Raw genomic sequence first — 20307 nt, 5'->3', positions numbered from 1 at the left:
CACATGAAGAAGGTGAAGAAAAATAACCAAATAAGAAACGTCTTTACGAAGCATATCAGGCTTTTAGTCTGAAGCTGATGAAGCAATCTATAGTTTAAGATATTAAGGAATACTTTGAAGTTATGTGTGTGTTTTTGTGTGTAATTTATAAGAACAAAGAATGAAGGTAGGGAGAGGAATTAGCAGATTTCATTCAATCCACCGATATCTAAATTAATTTTGTATTAATTTCATTAATTTCTAATTATGGAGGAGAGATATATATTTTCATTAGTTGTATTGACTGACAAAAATTTTTTTTTTCATTATCTTACACAAGACTGACCCTGAGAATTCACATGCCTCGGCCAAGTTGAAAAAAATATGCTCCTTAAGCTTTAACTAGCTAAATAATGTAAATAAGTTTTTATTTTTAATAATGATTAAAGTTATTGCAATAAACATAACAATTACCAAATCATAGTATTAGAATGGTTTATAACATACTAAATAAGTTAATAGCTAACCGAGGATTTGTGAAGCTTTTCTAACATTCTTCTAAGCAAATTGGTGAACTAACTCTCCGTAGTTTATGCTCAATAATATTTCGTTCTCGATAGCTATCATCGTCAGCCTGCTAAATCTTTCTTGGGGCATTGTAAATTGTAAATAAAATTTCAATAACTACAATTTCAAAAAACTCTTTTCTGCAGATGCTACCGTGACCGCTGGTGTTCGAAGTCGACGCTTTTGTTATCCCGCCAACTCATTTCATTCATTTATTTATTTAACTTTTATTGATAATTTCAAGTAATGAACATTTTTTCAATTTGTGGCTTGGAAAGAGGTCGCTCAAAGTCTATCATTTATAAACGAGCCAAGCAGAGTTCGTTCGATTAGTTATTTCTTAGAAGAATAAAATTTAAAATTATACATATTTATATTTTCAAAGAAATTAAAATGGAAAGATATAAAAGATTGTCAAGAAATTAATACATAGTCTGAAGTTAATACAAAATTTGAAAATTAATATAAAACATTGAAATTGGTACAAAATATCTGGAAATCAATACGATTAATATAAAATTAAATTACAATAATTAAAATTATTTTCTCATGCGATACCTTGTTGTGATCCAAGTATTTTTTGCGTCCCAAAGTGTAAAGCCCAGAACTCGAGTGCCCTATTTAGGATAGGGCCGTACAAACCGATCGACGCTCGAACTCGCTCGCTCGAAAATTGCTCGGAAAATGCTCGTTCGTTTTTTCGCTCGATTGAAAACGAGCCGCTCTGCTCGGTTCGGTTTGAAATCGAGCCAAGCTACGAGCAAGGGTTTGCTCGGTTCGGCTCGGCTCGAATATTTTTAATTTATTTTATATATAATTATATATGAACAAATATATAAATATCACATGATGGCGTGGCGCCGGGTGCTCGAGCTCTGGCTCTAGCTCTGGCTGTGGCTCTGCATCTGGCTCTGGCTCTGGTTGTGGCTCTCACACCGCAATACTTTACATAAATTATTTTTTTATATAAAGACTTATTAATACTTTTATTATCATAGAAAAAGTCTTTACATAAAAAAAATGAGCCAGCTGCTCGGTTGTAAACGAGCGAGTGGCTTAGCTCGGTTTGTATACAACTATACAAGTAGAGCACGATAAAGGAAAGCTAGCTAGATTTTTGTAAAGTCGTTTTAAAGTTTTTTTTTCTCTAGGAACGGCAACTTTCTTTTGTGATAAGCCGCCGCACTTTCCAAATTTTGAGAACCCCGTTGCCTCACTTTGTCCAGACTATGTAGTCTTTAACCCGACCCACGCTGCCTTCAGAGTTTGGTTGGCCATTCTCCCAAGAAACCATATCGACGGTTGCCACTTAACAGTTTTGTGCCACCGCAAGAGTAAACTCTAACACAACACGCGGTGAGACTAAAACCCGGGTGTGCTAGGGATTCTAACTGACAACCTCGCAACTAGGGGTTCAAACAAGCTGAGCAGAGCCCGACCTCAACTAGGCTTGAGCTCGGCTCGTTTAACTTACACCAAGCTCGAGTTGTTTTCAAGGCTCAAGCTCGACTTGTTTACTATTTATCAATTATTTTTTATATAATTATAATTATTTTTATATTTTTTTTCCTATTAACAATTTATTGTATATAATAATATATATTGTTTAGTTATTTTTATTTATTTTTTCATAACATTTATATATATATATATATATATATATATTAATTTTAATTATTTAATATATATTTTAAAAAATTATTGAATAAAAGCCTCGCGAGCCGGCTCGAGCTCGAAAAGTGGAGCACGGACTCAGACTCGTTTATTAAACGAGCTTGCTTTTAAGCTCGAGCTTGGGCTCGATTAAGCTTGGCTCGATCTAGCTTTTTAACAAGCCGATCTCGAGTAACCGCGAGCAGCTCAGCTCGTTTGCACCCCTACTCAGACGGCCTAACTCAAATCATTCATTATTTCTTATATTCACTCAAAGTGCTACAAACAAGAATCAAACTTGGGTCTTCACTGATAAACCCAAATCTCCTATCAGTAGACCATAAATAAATATCAAACTTGGTTTTTCAACATACACAGACCTAAACCCGGGTGGGCTCAAGTTCGAGACGTCACCTGCCATGTATTAGAAGAGTACCAAACAGAAATTCCGAGTTTTTAAGGACAAAGGCGAGAACTCTCCTCACTATGTTAACATTTCTTAAATCTTTCAAACTTGAGAAAGAAAGCTGCAAAATTGGATTCATCAATGCTCGATAAAGCGGCTCCAAATGCATCCAAAACACAAGCTTAAAGAAGCTATCGACACCCTGTGTCGACACAATCATGTCAACTCTGAAGCCTACACTCGTCTCGTTCTTGATTGCCTTCGACTCTCAGACGCCCATCAAGCCAAACGCTTACAATCCCACATGGAACACAATCTCTTCGAACCCACCACCACCTTTATCCACAACCGTCTACTTCACATCTACGTCAACTCCGGCAAACTTTCGGACGCACACAACCTGTTCGATCAAATGCCACAACGAGATGTTTTCACTTACAACGCCATGTTGAAAGCTTACTCCAAAATGGGGTCTGCAGATGACTTGCAGGGGCTTTTTAACACAATCCCGTCTCCGGATTCGGTTTCCTACAATACCGTCATTGCCGGTTTGGCTACGAAAGGCCGAGCAAGAGACGCGCTGCAAGTGTTTGGTAAAATGGTTAAAGAGAGAGTTGAGGTTACCGGGTATACTTATGTGAGTGTTGTGAATGCGTGTTCGCGGGTTTTGGATTTGGAGCGTGGGAAGGAGGTTCACGGAATGATTGTTGCATGCGGGTTGATGTCGAATGGATTCGTTTGTAATGCGTTGGCTGATTTGTATGCAAAGTGTGGTGAGATTGATGGAGCTCGTCGGTTGTTTGATGGAATGTCGCATAGAAATGTTGTTTCTTGGAACTTGATGATTTCTGGATATATGAACAACGGGTTAGTTGAAAAAGCTGTAGACATGTTTTCGGAGATGAAGTTGTCGGGTTTTAAACCGGACGTTGTCACGGTTTCGAACGTTCTTGGTGCGTTTTTCCAAACAGGGAGAATACGTGAGGCGCGTAACCTTTTTGATGAGTGTGAGAAAAAAGATATGATTTTGTGGACAGAAATGATCGCGGGTCATGTCCAAAACGGGCTGGAAGAGGACGCGTTAATGTTGTTTAATGATATGTTATCAACAAACGTTAAGCCCGACAAGTTCACAATTTCAAGCGTGGTGAGTTCGTGCGCACGGTTGGCTTCTTTGTTTCATGGTCAAACAATTCATGGAAAGTCAGTCAACATGGGAGTTGACCATGACACTCTCGTGTCTAGTGCGCTTGTTGATATGTATTCAAAATGTGGCGAACCGAATGAAGCCCGAAAGATCTTCAACACAATACATCCGAAATCAACGGTTTCTTGGAATTCCATGATTTTAGGGTATGCCCAAAATGGTAAAGATTTAGAGGCACTAACACTTTATGAACAAATGTTGAATAATGATATAAAACTAATAAAGCCAGATAGTATCACCTTTGTTGGTGTTCTTTCGGCTTGCATACACGAAGGACTAACCGAGAAAGGAGAATCTTATTTCCACTCAATGACAAAATATGGAATCACACCGACTTCAGATCATTACGCGTGTCTGATCAATCTTCTTGGCCGTTCCGGTCGTGTGGAAAAAGCGGTTGAAGTAATAAAGGGTATGCCTTACGAACCCGATAGTCTGATTTGGTCGACTCTTTTGTCGGTTTGTAAACTTAATGGTGACATTAAACATGGAGAGATGGCTGCAAAACATCTGTTTGAGTTGGACCCGAATAATGCTGAACCGTATATTACTCTTTCCAATATTTATGCTGCTAATGGAAGATGGAAAGATGTTGCAATTATGAGGTCTCTTATGAAGAGCAATAATATTAAGAAGTTTGCTGCTTTTAGTTGGGTGGAAATTGATGGAAAAGTGCATAAATTTGTGGCAGAGGATCGAGCTCATGCGGAGTCAGATGGCATTTATCGGGAGTTGAATAGGATTATAAGGAAGGTATTGAAAGCTGGATTTGTTCCAAACAAGAATCTAGTGTTGCATGATGTTGGTGATGATGAAAAGATTGAGTCAATATGTTATCATAGTGAGAAGTTGGCTCTTGCTTACGCGTTGTTGAAGAAGCCCGGAGGCAGACGTGTAGTTAGGATTTTGAAGAATATTAGGGTTTGTGGTGATTGTCATATGTTTATGAAGTTTGTTTCGAAAGTCGTTGGTTGTGACATTGTGTTGAGGGATTCGAATCGGTTTCATCACTTTGTAGGAGGATCTTGCTCATGTAAGGACCTTTGGTGATGGATCCTGTGAGTATTGACTGTTGTTGACAGATACATAAGGTCAAACTGAGGTATGATCCCTTTGTCAAATATATTATTCTTTTCATGTATCAGTTTTTAATTGTGTACTTTTGGTTGATCAAAGAGTTGGACATAGATACAAAATATAGCCATATGCTCTTACTGTTTAGGTGATCAGTTGTTAGCGCTTAACAAGCTTCATGAACATGTCTTTTTCTTGTTTTTTTTCCTTCAAAATTATACATACTATAAAGACGCTCGCTTGGTAAAAATATTCAGTGGAAGTATATGTGAGGTGATGGTTCGTTTTTAATTTTTCCTGAGTGGTAGTTAGAGTTGTAAATCATAAGCATTTAACCAAACAGATACCGGAACCGAACTGTAAAGAAACTGGTTAATAACCAATGGTTAGGAACCAATTAGAGATTTTCACATAGAAATCAGTTAACCAAACCAAACATTGGTTAGTGCTAATAGAGCTTAAGTTCAATAGGTTATGATCGGTTAACCTGTTAATAATCGAACTGAACCGGTTACATAGGTTAGGGATTTCCAGTCAAAAACCGGTTAGGAATCATGACCGGTTATTGGTAATAACCTGTTTTGACCATTTGACCAATAACCGGTTGTGGTTAGTAACCTGTATTCCAAAAACTGGTATACCGGTACTTGCACCTCTAAGGTAGTTTTGGGAGTTTTGGGCTGACAACCAATTCTGACAAGTGAATAAACGTCTTTAAAATCTATGACAAGTAAAGAAAGTAAGGGTATATTCTTTGCATCTCTTCATTTGTTCTGTAAGTCATGTTAAATCAGTGGTAAGTTTTTAGGAGGAAACGAATATACAGTACCAAATGAAATTGCAAAACAATAGAAGAATCTAGATAATAATCATAATTAAAATAAACTAGAATGTAAGCCCTTCACATTGCAGTGGGGTCGTTATATTTAGCATACATGTGTTGTAATAGCAGTTGTTTTTTAAGACGTTATTGCATACAAAACAAATATTGAAGGCTACTTGCAGTCACATAAGAAGTTAAACTTAGTTAACCTTTAATACATATCCAAAGAGCATTGGATAATTGTATACATGTTATTTTAACAGCTGCTAAACATACATTTCCTCATTTTATTAAACTGATAGTAATTTTGATATATAAGGATCAACCAATGGGTAAATTTCATTAGCATGTGTGTGTGGGCTCTCATGTTTTCCCAATTTTCAGTCGTTTATCATAATATTTATAGAATTAAGTAACAGCAGCAGAACCCATGAACAGTTGCTTCAAGTAGTAGAATGGTCAAAGAATTTTATATTTACCAATGATCATAGGTATCAAATAGGTTTAATTATGTTAAATTATTGTATATCACCAACATTCATTAGCATTGATACAATATTGTAACTTATAACAGCACACTAGCAATTCATTAGCACACCAACATTTAAAAAAACATCACTCTATGTAAACATATTCAGTTAATCAGCCAACCAAATCTCACAAAACATATACCTAGACACAAACCTTAACCTAATACACAAACATGAAACGTCCATATTCACATTTTATTCTAAGCTTCTTCCTCGTACTCACCATCTTCCTCTTCCTCGTACTCCCCTTCCTCATCAGCAGTTGCATCTTGGTACTGTTGATACTCAGAAACCAGATCATTCATGTTACTTTCAGCTTCTGTGAACTCCATCTCATCCATTCCTTCACCCGTGTACCAATGCAAAAAAGCCTTCCTTCTAAACATGGCGGTAAACTGCTCGCTCACACGCCTAAACATTTCCTGAATCGAAGTCGAGTTTCCAATAAACGTAGACGCCATTTTCAGACCCGTTGGTGGAATGTCACAAACGGTTGACTTCACATTGTTTGGGATCCACTCGACAAAGTAAGACGAGTTCTTGTTTTGCACATTGATCATCTGCTCATCCACCTCTTTGGTGCTCATTTTGCCACGGAACATGGCTGAGGCGGTCAGGTAGCGGCCATGGCGGGGGTCAGCAGCACACATCATGTTCTTGGCGTCCCACATTTGTTGAGTGAGCTCGGGTACAGTTAGGGCACGGTATTGCTGGGACCCACGAAAGGTCAAGGGTGCAAACCCGACCATAAAGAAGTGGAGCCGGGGGAATGGGATTAGGTTGACCGCAAGCTTGCGAAGGTCTGAGTTTAGTTGACCCGGGAAGCGGAGGCAGCACGTGACACCGCTCATGGTGGCAGAGATTAAGTGGTTCAAATCTCCAACTGTATAAAAGTCATAAAACAATGGTTTATAAATCATATCATATGTTTTATATAAACAAATATGCAACTAGAATGGCTAAAAATATATCCCATGAAATCTTTATAATTCATGGAGAACAAATGCACATGAAGTCTTTAAATTCATACTATTATCTTACCCATGTACTGTTGTCTGTTGAGAAGAAAAGTGATAGTTGTAACATATAAATTATTTATTTTTATTATAAAATCATGGACCCATGTCTTTAAATTACATACAATCGTCCAAATTTTGCCAAACAGTTTGCTATCATAAAAGTGAGTCTTAAATGCTCATTGAGACAGATCTGTAGGATATTATCCCTTCTTGACTGGAAAATATGAACAGAAAACCTGACAATCTGATCCAAATCATCCTATGATAATGAAGGATTTCATTATTTTTTTACTACCTTTATAGATTAAAAAAGCATATCTTTTTATGTTTCGTGTAATATCAAGAAACCAAACACGTGAAAGCTGAACTTGACAACTGTTTTAATGCCCACCAAAAATAATAAAAAAAAGAGAATCTTTGCTTAGATTGGGAATCACATGACATGGGTACCACATGACTTGAAAACTACAACACTATGATTTGACTCAGTACATGACCAAGTAGATATCTGACTAACCCAAAAGCCAATCCCAACTGTCTTCTTAACTTACACCACACTATAATAGCATAATAATAACAATTGTAATAAACTAGTAATAATCCTATGTGCACAACTAACAAAAACCAGAATGAAAATGAGCTTATTTAGATAATTAGACACCACTAACATTAAGAACCAAGTACAGTTAATATTGAATCATAAACCATGTGTACAAGATGAACTTACAGCTGGGAGTAGTGAGCTTGAGTGTACGGAAGCAGATATCATAGAGAGCCTCATTGTCAAGAACCATGCACTCATCTGCATTCTTCACCAGTTGATGCACCGATAAGGTTGTGTTGTAGGGCTCGACCACTGTGTCGGACACCTTCGGTGATGGAAAAACCGAGAAAGTGAGCATCATCCGGTCTGGATACTCCTCCCTCACCTTGGATATCAGCAAAGTCCCCATCCCAGACCCTGTGCCACCACCCAGTGAATGGCATACCTGAAATCCTGTTACACATAACACAAGATCTAACACTCAGTTCTCATAGTTCATACACTAAGTTTTCATATGTGAGGAACTTTTAAACTTTCTGATGTTAATCGATTAAACAATCTGCAAAGTTTTGAACATCAAATGATAATAAAATAGCAGTGTTGTAGAACTCGTTAGTTGCTAATCGGGCGGTGGGGTGCCAACTTGCGATTGATAGGCATTAATCGCATTGGAAATCTTTAATGTAATTTTCAAAATTAAATACATATATATACAATTTTTTTCAAAATTTTATATATAAATTTGAAATTTTCTAATCAGATTGGATAAATAAGTATTATTTTTCAAGCACTTAAAAGATTTTGACCAGATTGGACCGATTTTAACACATTTTGACCAATTTGGCCTAGCTTTGACCTACTACCGATTTGTTGGTCCGATTAGGTGAAATCAAATCGGTAACATACCAAATAACGATTAATCGGTCACTAACCACAATTTTACAACACTGCAAAATCGGAGATTCTATAAATCTAAGGATGATAACGGCATATGCACAAATCAACAGATGCTATAACTGTACTTAATAAACCCTCTCTTTCCGATCCTAAATCGTAACAGCATCAAAATCAAAACACTAATTTCATTTCATCAATTCAAAACCTAATCAGATCTAATCAAATAAATCACTAATTAACTTAAATTGCAAAAATCAATAGAAAACATAAACAGAGAGATATGATGATAACCTTGAAGACAATCACAATTCTCAGCTTCCTTACGAACAACATCAAGCACAGAGTCAATTAACTCCGCTCCTTCCGTATAATGACCTTTCGCCCAATTATTTCCAGCACCGGACTGCCCAAGTTATCCGGACGGAAGATCTGACCGCAAGGACCGGACCGGACGCTGTCCATGGTGCCTGGTTCAAGGTCCATGAGGATGGCGCGTGGAACGAACCTTCTGCAGCTGGCTTCGTTGTAGTAGACGTTGACGCGCTCGAGCTGAAGGTCCTGGTCGCCGTTGTAACGGCCTGTGGAGTCGATGCCGTGCTCTGCGCAAACGACTTCCCAGAACTTGGCTCCGATCTGGTTGCCGCATTGGCCGCCTTGAATGTGCAGGATTTCTCTCATGCTTTTGCTATGGTTTTGAGGGTTCAGGTGAGTTATGAAATAAGGAGGGGTTTCTTATTTATAGAGGGAGATTTGAAGTTATTAAATTTTATATACTGAAACGGATGCTTTTATGGTAAATTACGTTTTTATCCCTATGAATTGGGTTAAACTGCTAATCTAGTAATCTGTGTCTGCCTCATGGACGGGTTGATTATGGTAATTTGATCGGTTTATTTAAAAGAATTTTGATCACTTCAGAATTAGTAAATAGACCAATGAAACTTAAAAATTAGTAAATAGACGTTTGTCATGATCGTATCAATTCTGTTACCACATGTATACCGATAGTTTAAACGTAGTTAATAAGTCTGCTTGTTGCGGAGACGTTTCAAAGCACGTATTAAAATGCTACGTACACAGTGTGAGAGGGGGGGGGGGGGGGGTTATAGCCAAATTCCCTTAAAAGTATTGTTACAGTTTAACTTAAATTATATTTTCTAAGCTTAATTCACTTATGCTAGAAAACGTGAGCTAGCCTCACCACTATCCCCTATTAATATGTGTATGGCTCATGGGTTTTACTGGTTCACTCAAGATATTATTCTTGAATTGGTGATGTTAATTTGTTTGATATATTTAAACGTATTTTGATCACTTCATAAGAGCACACGGAGTGGTCTATGTGAAAAGGTAATGTAAAAAAAAGCAATGAACGAGAAAAACTTGGAACACGCTTGCCGGATACGCGGGGGGGGGGGGGGGGGGGGGGTCCATGCAAATCAGTGAATCACCACTGATTTTCTCTAACTGTATAGCAAAGTCACTTGCCCGTAGCTTTGTCATCCGGGGGAAGGTTCAACCCCCCCCCCCCCCCCCCCCCCCTTTCCCAAGGGAAAACGAGAGAAATTATGGAATTGGTTTTCTCTAGACACCACTCAGTGTCCCTCTAAGCAGTAAATAGACGTTTGTTACAAAAAATGAATACATCATACCGATTCCATGACCACGTGTACATCAATAGTTTAAATGTAGCTAAGATCACATGTAAATAGTTATGTCCCTTGGTGGAAGAATGAAGTTGTTTGTGACATTTTAAGTTTTCAAAACTATGAATAATAATCTCACAAACAACTAAAGAACAACTTAGAAAAAAGCAAATATCATTGTAACAACAATTAACACACAAAAAAAAAGTATATATAATTTCGAATTAAAGCCTACATTTTGAAGAATGAAGTTGTGACCACTTTAGTTCTAAATTTATTTAGTTTATGTTGCATGTGAAACATAATATAATAAGGGTCAGGTTATGCATACACCATCCCCATGGAGTGAGAATAAGGCTATACGGCTCGTATATGACCTATACGAGTCGTATAGACCTAAGTTATTGACCTGCGTACGAACGTGTCAATGTGTCAGCTTTTTGTAGTCTATACGAGCCGTATAGGCCCTATACGAGCCGTATAGATTATCCAGCTTGTATAGTTTACGTAACTCGTCTGACCTATACGACCCGTATAGGGTCTATACGACTCGTATAGGCAGCATGTCAGCATGTACTTTGACCAGAGATTTTTAATTACTTTTCTGGTCTATACGACCCGTATAGACCAGGTATCAGATTTTCTTTCTCAAACCAAGTAAGATTTGTGTTTTTTTGTAAGGTAATACCAAAAGTTGTATGTCTTATTGTAGCATTTGGGTATAAGCCTAAAATATGATAGATTTGTCTGATGATTTTTTATTTTCTATAGAAAGTTGTTTGACTAATTGTAATATTGGGATTTAATAATCTAGTGAATATAATATAAAGAGGTGTTTTAAGTTTTTCAATTTTTACCATTCTTGTTCTTTCTTAGTCTCTTTTCTCATATTATCTATATTATGTTTTAGTTTTTGTAAGTTTTAAACGAATGGAGTTTTTCACATCGATGTTTGACAATAATTATGAAGAAAGTAATTTTAGTGGAAATTATGGAGTTGCCGGTGATGAAAATTGTGAAGCTACCGGTGGTGGAAATTATGGAGTTGCCGGTGATGAAAATTGTGAAGCTACCGATGGTGAAAATTATGAAGTTACCGGTGGTGAAAATTCAAGCAACATGTCCATTTTTTCAACCGATAAAGTAAAATCATAAAGTATTCTTTTCTAACTATATTTTCAATCGTATACATTACCTTTGCTAACAAATAATTTTCATTACAGATATTTATATCTCTTGATGAATTGAAGAACTGGGCTAAAAAAAATAGGTCGGGAGAACGGTGTCGTCGTAGTCACCGAACGAACGAAGAACAACGCCGCGGGGGATGTGATAAAAATATTCCTTGTGTGATCGCGGTGGAGTATACAAGTCAACAACGAAAGTTAGACGTTCGGGTACAAGAAAAACTAATTGTTCGTTTCAATTAGTTGGAAAATATCACAATGAATACAACGGTTGGGCATTACGGGTGAGCCATGGTGATCACAACCATGAACTCGCTCAACATATGGAGGGTCATCCATATGCTATGAGGTTGGCTGAAGATCAGAAAACTACGGTGAGAAACATGTATCGAAATAAATCGGCGCCACGTGACATTTTAAGTTTTATACAGGGGGAAGATGAGACAAATGCGTCCTCGCTCCGAACCGTGCATAACGAAACATATAGGTACGTAAGGAGATATTCCAAGGCGAAAGTCACATGGAGGTTCTTTTCCGACTTTTGGGTGATCAAGGTTACACCCACGATTTTCGTAAAAATTCATCCACCAATGTCATGGAGGATTTATTCTTTATGCATCATACGTCCTACATGATGTTTCGTGCTTTCCCTCACGTGTTGATTATTGACACGACGTACAACACAAACGAACACAAGTTGTACCGAAAACTACTCTTGTTGACCAAACTTTTGACCGAAAACTCCCCTTGTCCGAGAACTCAAGATGTTGTCAATTTGTTGACCGAGAACTGACAGTGGCCGAGAACACTCAGTCACCGAAAACAACCAGTCACCGAGAACTATGAGTAGCCGAGAACAGATAATAATCCCAGCCGAGAACTACTCTTGGCCGAGAGCTACGAGTTGCCGAGAACTGATTAATATCAGAAGCTATAGTGGCCGAAAACCAAAAGAATCTTCAACAAACTTGTAACAAATTTCCAAAAATATGGGATTCGATCTTAATTTCAAATCAAAGTTAATCTTAGCAAAAATAAACTAGTCTTCTTCTCCGATCGGTTTCTCGCCGAAAAAAGTATTATACCCTTGTAGTTCTGAATCGTTGATATCACAATAGCGAGCCTGAATTCATCAAAGGCTCTGATACCAATTGTAAGTCCCGAATCTGGATCACTACAATATGATATCAACCAGACGAGTATTGGTGCGGAATACCAACACTCGGTGATTCAAAAACACGAAAATAACAAGTAAAGTAAAACACAGTTGCTTCAAAACACACGTATATTATTGAATACGTCGGGTGCTTAAGCACTTACAATACTTGATAATAATAAGAAAGAACAACCTTAACCTTATACATCATACATCTATATATAGGGAACCAACTAGTAGTAGACGGCCCAAAACAAGCCTAAGCCCACCTAGAACTCAATAATAGTTCTCGGCTCACCTACAAACCCAACAAACAAGCCCAAATAATTAAACAAAGCTCAAACCACAAAACTAGACCCAACAAAAACACAAACAACAAAAAACCAAAATTGAAACAACTTTCAAATAAATATACTAGCTATATCTATCTGGCTGTTTTTAACCAAGCCTCAAAACAATATTCAGACAAATGATAAACATGAAAAGTTAAAAAAATGAACCTTTAGGAGTAGCAGAACTTAGAAACCCTAGGGAGTGAGAGAGAGAAAACGATCGATTTTACAACGGTAGTAACAGTAGCTGCTATAATGTAAAACTTAGGGTTTTACTATGGTGGTCACTCTAGACTGTATAGTGAGTTACCCTAATCCAAGCCCAAGCTTTATTTTTACTGCCAAAGCCCAAGCCCAAGCCCAAGCCCAAGCAACAATTTTTTTTTTGTTTTTTCATGATAGTTAACATATTTTAAGGGGTTTACTAATCCATGGTCTAATTATATTTGCCATTAGTCAACCATTATTAAATCCCGTTAATAAACAAACTTGTTAGTCAACCATTATTAAATCCTGTTAATAAACAAACTTCTCTATACCTTTGTTTTTAAAAATCTATGGACCAACTATATGCCACAAGAGCCTTATTCAAAACTACTTAACAAGTACTTGGTTATGTATAATACAGATATCACATAATTTGTTGTGGTTCTTAAACAAACCAAAAATGCATGCACCAACATGAATCCCTATATGGTTAAGACATGTTTTCTTAGGTAGACCGGTAATTGAACCCGACGCCTTCTTTTTTCACTCGTCATGTCAATTTCATAATCCAGAGGACATCATAAATAATTAAAACCATAAAGATATAATAAGTTAAAACAACACACAATACATATAGACTATATACATGAGTAACACTCTTCGAGTTCATTTGGCTTGCCTGTTTAACGTGAGGTCTTCCGGCGGCAAATGGTTGATTTTTCGTATTCATCATCACACGTCGTAGATCCCTTGGTGAGAGCTTTCCTGTGGCTATGGTAAAGTTTCAAAACTGAAGTAAAGCATTATCATGACTATGCAGGTTTATGTTGAAAAATAGATTTTTTATGTTTTTTTGTAAGGTCTGCTCAGCTGCAATATATAGCAATGATGAGTTTTATTTGAATAAAACACATGTAACACACATTTCATTTAAATTTTCATTTAAAAATAAAACCAAACTTGTGTTGATGCTGCAAAACACATATGGAAAGTGTTCAACTACAGGTTCGTAGTAAAAATGTGGTTCGACGAACAGCGCTTTGCGAAACTCATTCAAGATGGTCAGAGAACGCGATTTATGATACTTTGCAATCTTGGCCTGAGCAGCTAAATCTTCCGGAGTAGAACCAGGATGACGCATAACTTGAAGTTTTTGGGAGCTGTATGTCCCGTCATTAGAAATAGGTTCTGTGGAAGGAAGAGTTTGAGGATTACGGTCGTCGAAATTCGCTAAGTCAAACGGTTGATACTGAAAACAAATAGGTCCTGGGAATGAATCCATGCAGTAGAAGGGTCAATTTTGGTTGAGGTGTCAAATTTAGTCACGTCGGGACTGTAACCTAAATTTTCAAAATCCCAGTCGGAAATTTTGGAAGTAGGATCTGTAGGGACCTCATCATCAGGATTAGAAATACAACGAGAACTAGAAGGGACTGCTTTGAAGGGATCGGCCATCCTACACATTTATAGATGACAACAAAATCCATACATTATAACAAATCCATAAAATTAATCAGTAAAACACAAACAGCAAAAAACCAAAAGTGAAACAACTTTCAAATGAAGATACTAGCAAAAAACCAGAAGTGAAACAACTTTCAAATGAAGATACTAGCTGTATTTAACAAAGCCTCAAAACAATATTCACACAAATGATAAACATGAAAAATTAAAAAATGAACGTTTAAGAGTAGCAGAACTTAGAAACCCTAGGGAGTGAGAGAGAGAAAATGATCGATCTTACAACGGTAGTCACTGTAGCTGCTGTGATGTAAAACTTAGGGTTTTACTATATATACACTGTATAGTGTATACTGAGTTACTGAGTTAGTTACCCTAATCCAAGCCCAAGCTTTATTTTTACTGCCAAAGCCCAAGCAACAATTTTTTTTGTTGTTTCATGATAGTTAACATATTTTAAGGGGTTTATTAATCGATGGTCTAATTATATTTGCCATTAGTCAACCATTATTAAATCCCGTTAATAAACAAACTTATTGGTCAACCATTATTAAATCCCGTTAATAAACAAACTTTTCTATAACTTTGTTTAGAAAAAACTATGGTCCAACTATATGCCACAAGTGCCTTATTCAAAACTACTTAACCAAGTCATTGGTAATGTATAATACATATATCACATAATTTGGTGTGGTTCTTAAACAAACCAAAAATGCATGCACCAACATGAATCCCTATGTGGTTAAGACATGTTTTCTTAGGTAGACCGGTAATTAAACCCGCCGCCTTCTTGGTTCACTCGTCATGTCAATTTCATAATCCAGAGGACATCATAAATAATTTAAACCATAGAGATATAATAAGTTAAAACAACACACGAAACATATAGACTATATACATGATTAACACTCTTCGAGTTCCTTTGGCTTGCATGTTTAACGTGAGGTCTTCCGGCAGCAAATGGTTGATTTTCCGTAGTCATCATTGCACGTCTTAGATCTCTTGGTGAGAGCTTTCATGTGGTTGTGGTAAAGTTTCAAAACTGAAGTAAAGCATTATCATGACTATGCAGGTTTATGTTGAGAAATAGATTTTTTATGTTTTCTTGTAAGGTCTGCTTAGCTGCAATATATAGCAATGATAAGTTTTATTTGAATAAAACACATGTAACACACATTTCATTTAAATTTTCATTTAAAAAGAAAATCAAACCTGGTTTTGATGCTGCAAAACACATATGGAAAGTGTTCAACTACAGGTTCGTAGTAAAAACGTGGTTCGACGAACAGCGCTTTGCGAAACTCATTCAACATGGTCAGAGAACGCGATTGTGATACTTTGCAATCTTGGCCTGAGCAGCTAAATCTTCCGGAGTAGAACCAGGATGACGCACAACTTGAAGTGTTTGGGAGCTATATGTCCTGTCATTAGAAATAGGTTTTGTGGAAGGAAGAGTTTGAGGATTACGGTCGTCGAAATTCGCTAAGTCAAACGGTTGATACTGAAAACAAATAGGTCCTGGGAATGAATCCATGCAGTAGAAGGGTCAATTTTGGTTGAGGTGTCAAATTTAGTCACGTCGGGACTGTAACCTAAATTTTTAAAATCCCAGTCGAAATTTTGGAAGTAGGATCTGTAGGGACCTCATTATCAGGATTGTTGATACGACGAAAACTAGAAGGGACCGCTTTGAAGGGATCAGCCATCCTACACATGTATAGATGACAACAAAATCCATACATAACAACAAATCCATAAAAATAATCAGTAAAACACAAACAGCAAAAAACCAAAAGTGAAACAACTTTCAAATGAAGATACTAGCTATATCTATCTGGCTGTTTTTAACCAAGCCTCAAAACAATATTCACACAAATGATAAACATGAAAAGTTAAAAAAAATGAACGTTTAAGAGTAGCAGAACTTAGAAACCCTAGGGAGTGAGAGAGAGAAAACGATCGATTTTACAACGGTAGTCACTGTAGCTGCTGTAATGTAAAACTTAGGGTTTTACTATATATACACTGTATAGTGTATAGTGAGTTACTGAGTCGGTTACCCTAATCCAAGCCCAAGCTTTATTTTTACTGCCAAAGCCCAAGCTCAAGCAACAATTTTTTTTGTTTTTTCATGATAGTTAACATATTTTAAGGGGTTTACTAATCCATGGTCTAATTATATTTGCCATTAGTCAACCATTATTAAATCCCGTTAATAAACAAACTTCAACCATTATTAAATCCCGTTAATAAACAAACTTTTCTATAACTTTGTTTAGAAAAAGCTATGGTCCAACTATATGTCACAAATGCCTTATTTTAAAACTACTTAACCAAGTCATTGGTAATGTATAATACATATATCACATAATTTGGTGTGGTTCTTAAACAAACCAAAAATGGTTGACTAATGCAAATATAATTTATTGTTATTCACCTTTATTATTTGCAAACGTTACTTTAATTTGTATAATTTATATAAACAAATAAACCTGTTTTTAATAATAAAGATTTTTAGAAAAACATAAAGTAAATATATAAAACATTTTATTCACTTTAACGATTATATTTAAACGCTATTTATTTATAATAACAATGAAATGATGAATTAACTTTTATCCTCCCAAGACGTTCTTCGGTTTTCGTTTTCTTTGTGTTCTTTTTTTTTAATATTAAATATATATGGTTTCCCCAAAATTACAACTTTAGAGGCCAAATTTATAAAAATTCACCATTTACTCCATAATCTTTTATAATATTAAAAAATTCAAGTTTCCCACGTTCTAAAAAAACAACAAACAAAACATATCTTTTATAGATTCTTGTACATTTTATAAACCTCTTTTTTACAACTAACAAGATTAACGTGTCATAAATTTTTTTTGTTGTCCATTAGTCAAGATTAACATGAATATTGTTTTTTTTTCCCTTCAAATATTCAAGATTATCTTTTAAGCCACCTAACTTATTTCTAGTTACACCCAAGTTATGTTTACAATTTTTAAACAAAAGCGATTAATTATTTGAGTAACCTTTATATGAATCCATGTTTTAAGTACCATTTTGCAAGATCTACTCGGTTACCTTTTGTTTTATGTAAAACAAATAAGTTCATTATTTGACATGTAATTACTCTTCATATCTGCTACTACTTGGGTAATGAATTAGTGCATAAACAAGTAGAGATATATGTATGTAAAAGAGAAATGGAAGTGTGAAATGCTCACATAGTGGTAGTGGTAGGAGCTTGAGCTTGTTCCACGCCTTGAAGCTTCCAAAGGCTAGATCGACTTTGCAAAGTTGTGTGTCTTGACCGGTGGTGGTGGCTCGGGTGGTGCTCTGAGCCAATAGAGAGATCCGATCGAGATGGTTATAGATAGAAGGGTGGAAGTTTGTGTTGTGTTCATCAAGGGAGAAGAGATTATTGGTTTTGTAGTGGGTGTTGGTTTCAAAAGAGTGTTAATTTCTTTGTTTCTCTATCTATTTAACAAGAAGCAAGCAAGCATGAATATTGTGATATTATAATCCTAGGCTAGAGAGTAGAGACATAGGATAGGATGTGTTTGAACGACTTGACAAGGAAAGGTGATGGTAGTGTCGCTATCAGCCGAACTTTAAGGAAGAAAATAAAAAAGTTTGTTATTTGATTAGTATTTTGTAATATTTCCTTGTTTTATTTTAAAATCATTTTCGATAATATTAAGGCTACTTTTATTGCGTAGTACGAGACAATGAGCTAATGGTAAATTGGTAAGAAAAAGACTTAATGTTTCATGTAAATTAGGTTTGATTTTAATCCATAACATTTAGTTACAGAGGCACCAGAGTAATTATGGGAGACTATGCGAGAGTGAATTTTACTAGTTGGATCCTTGAACTGAACGGGTTTTATCTCACCGTCATGTCGTGCCTTCGGGCAAGAGTTCACGGGCGTTGGCCTTGGGTGAGAGTATTTCCTGAATTGAAAGATGAGTGTATCTTGATACAGTAAATTTAGTCGGTAGTCGATTTAGAGATTCGTTGGTCGTTAAAAAATAAATTGGGTTGTACGAACTTCAAAAGAAACTGAAAACTCCTTTTAGTTCACCATTTAGTTGTTGTACCAATTTCAAGTCGGTTGTTGAAAAGTGAATTAAATTCACACCATCTGCATTTATCATCTAATTTTAATTTGTGGGCTTTATTCAATTTAAAAAAAATACAAAAGTTATAAAAAATAAATTCTTATTTATAGAGTATTAGTTTTTATCCCCCGTATTACGGGGTTGTTTTATATTGTTTGTTTTAATACTTATTTATTTTTTTTAATTTTGTTTATTGTATGAAAGTCAATAATATACTTATGGTTTGATGATAAATTGTTTCATAAATAAATGAGATGTTATAATCATGTTTAAAAGCTATATGGTTTTGATGAGACCCAAAACTCGTTTATTTTTTTTACTATGAATTTGGTTTTTTAATTATAAATAATATTTATGAAAGTTAATAATATACTTATGGTTTGATGAGACCCAAGACCCGTTTATTTTTTTTACTATCAAATTGGTTTTTTTAATTTAAATAATATATATATCTTTTTTAAAATAAATAAGATATTATTTTTTATTATATCCTATTTTATAGGATTTTTACATAAATAATTTGGTGAGAATAATTTTTAATTTAATGAGATGTTATAACCCGTTTAAGGAATATCTGGGTTTGGTAATATTCATACCCATGAATTCGGGTCAAATGCATGAGAAGCCTCCATTTAAAAATCAAGCAAATCTGGTGACTCCAAAAAATGGGAGCGACCATATCGCGACACGTAGGATTTTTATGTCTTCGTTTATATATATTATAGATATAGATTAGGCATAGCTTCGTATCTCCATCACTTCCAATTATTAACTTTTTATTTTCGGTTATGAATCCAAAATTTTATTTTCACCTTATTTATCCGGAAGATTATTCTAATCTCAATATGATAAAAACTCTTCTTTCTATTTCATGCTACAATTGTAAATATAATTATTTATGTTAGATATGTTTGTTGAACATGAAACACTTTTTTATTTAATTTTTTATTTTATATTTAAAGTAAATAATTTTAATTAAAAAATAAGTTATTTTAAATTTTCTATTATTTTTAATAAAATAAACTTCTCATAATAATTATATTTATTCAATAAAAATTGATTTGATTAGGTTGTTTATAAGAGAGAAAATTTAAATTTGATTGGACCGTGTATGTGAAACAAAGAGAAACTATTTTTTTACTAAAAAAGTTGGTTTGGTTAGGTTGTGAATGAGACTATGAGAATGGTCTAATCAAGAAAAGACAAAGTTTTGAAGACTTGCATTATTCTATAAATAAATAAATAAATGATTTATTTTATATTATTATTATTATTATCATTTAATTTATTGTTATTAATATTTAAACATTGATTAAGTGTAAGGGAGTTGGTAGCTATTTTGTGATTACCGGACAACATGGCCTTCTTCGGAAATATAGCATTGTGATGAGAAAGTTGAGAGTAAGATTATGAAGTAAAAAACACGGTTATTGTATAAATAAATTCTCTTATTAGTTTTGGTATGAATGTTTAATATATATGTATTTGTACATGT

At 35.3% G+C, this 20307-nt stretch overlaps 2 pseudogenes across 1 annotated transcript; one reads left to right on the top strand and one right to left on the bottom strand.

Annotated features, from left to right (window-relative positions):
• The first annotated feature begins 2643 nt into the window (after nucleotides 1-2643).
• Nucleotides 2644-5014, top strand: LOC143619308 (pentatricopeptide repeat-containing protein At2g01510, mitochondrial pseudogene; annotated as a pseudogene).
• Nucleotides 5015-6250: 1236 nt separating this feature from the next.
• Nucleotides 6251-9395, bottom strand: LOC143619367 (tubulin beta-2 chain-like; annotated as a pseudogene). The gene is made up of 3 exons (XR_013151174.1): nucleotides 8991-9395; nucleotides 7986-8255; nucleotides 6251-7122 (listed from the first exon to the last, which is right to left on the bottom strand). The product of XR_013151174.1 is annotated as a tubulin beta-2 chain-like (transcript).
• Between the last annotated feature and the right edge of the window lie 10912 nt (nucleotides 9396-20307).

Source organism: Bidens hawaiensis, unplaced genomic scaffold, assembly GCF_021521415.1.
Source record: "Bidens hawaiensis isolate Kalapana, Puna unplaced genomic scaffold, B.hawaiensis_p1.1 tig00002423_1, whole genome shotgun sequence".
In the NCBI taxonomy this organism is placed as follows: Eukaryota; Viridiplantae; Streptophyta; class Magnoliopsida; order Asterales; family Asteraceae; genus Bidens; species Bidens hawaiensis.
The sequence above is the reverse complement of the archived record's forward strand: the minus strand, read 5'-3'. Positions and strand labels throughout refer to the sequence as shown.